At 30.1% G+C, this 1229-nt stretch overlaps 1 long non-coding RNA gene across 1 annotated transcript in view; it reads right to left on the bottom strand.

The window, feature by feature from the left end:
- Nucleotides 1-67: 67 nt before the first annotated feature.
- Nucleotides 68-1229, bottom strand: part of LOC108745998 — a 2949-nt gene continuing 1787 nt past the window's right edge. The window contains exons 3-4 of the long non-coding RNA XR_001939130.1: nucleotides 658-768; nucleotides 68-362 (exon numbers count right to left, since the gene is read on the bottom strand). This is a non-coding gene — a long non-coding RNA (uncharacterized LOC108745998). The remainder of the gene's footprint in view (nucleotides 363-657; nucleotides 769-1229) is intronic.

Raw genomic sequence — 1229 nt, 5'->3', positions numbered from 1 at the left:
AGATCAAGATGCTATAATCAAGTTGTCAAATAATGATAAACAAATCCAAGATTAAATATGTGTCATAATCGTTTGTAGCTAATTCATTTTCAAGTAATGGGTTTATAAAGCGTTATATTCATTTTTAATATAATGATAGATCTGTACATTTTATACAGATTCGTTACCTGATAAAATTTTTGTCACTCACCGACCGATGCCCCAACCTCTCAGTAGTACAGAGCTGTGCAAAGTCTCCATTATATTTTACTGCATCTTCACTAACTGGCTAATGGTTTGATCGCGGCCAGTGACTGGGCGTTCCAATAAAAGACCGATTGATGCGCAGCAGTGGAGTTATCAGCTATGTGCATTACATGATTCTGTAACGTACAAGATACAAGTTAAAATAGCATTCAAAATAATCAATAATTGAAAAAATTAATTTTTATACACATTGAATTTTTCAATAGTTTTTCAATTACATATCCATTAAAATAATACATTTTATCCATTAAAATTATACATTTTCTCAAAATTGTCTTTATGAGATTAAATTTCCGTAATGTTTTAGATTAATTCTTTTTTTTTTATTATTATTTTTCATTATTAAAATAAAACAATCTAATGGGAAGAAATGACTAATTTTTTATGTAAGTGAGCAATAAGCTTGCTTACCGTAAAATTGATCCATTGCTTTTCTTGGGCCTCCTCTTCCTCCTCCTCACAAAATTGTCAAGCCTGCTTTTCATTTCTCTTCTCTTCCCATTGTTTGATTTGTAACAGCATCTATCAGTTGAAAGAAATAGTTTATTAAAATTAAGTGCAGTTGTAAATAATTCCGAAGAGTACCCCTTGTTTTGCGTTTATAGTGCTTGCAAATATCATTTATCCTTGTTTGATATTTGATAAACAAGGATGAACTAATATTTACATCGTAAGCATGAAAGCTGAATGCATCCTAAATATTATGCGATCATGTCATATTTTGTTCGTATGTCGATATTAATTAGACGTGTGCATACTATAGCAAAAAAATAAGAACGCAGGAAATTTGTCATATTCAATACTCGCGATACTTTACAAATAAAATTTAAACATTGAAATGTATCTAAGATGGCGAAAGATTTCTGTGAAAGTTGTCTTTATCGCGACATGCTATTCGCATGAGTATTGTGAAATACGTGCTCAAACGAATTATCCGTATACTAGTGCCGAAACTATATTATACAAGAAATTATTAAATATTT

Source organism: Trachymyrmex septentrionalis, unplaced genomic scaffold (assembly GCF_001594115.1).
Source record: "Trachymyrmex septentrionalis isolate Tsep2-gDNA-1 unplaced genomic scaffold, Tsep1.0 scaffold16, whole genome shotgun sequence".
In the NCBI taxonomy this organism is placed as follows: domain Eukaryota; kingdom Metazoa; phylum Arthropoda; class Insecta; order Hymenoptera; family Formicidae; genus Trachymyrmex; species Trachymyrmex septentrionalis.
This window is presented reverse-complemented; position numbering and strand designations above follow the sequence as displayed.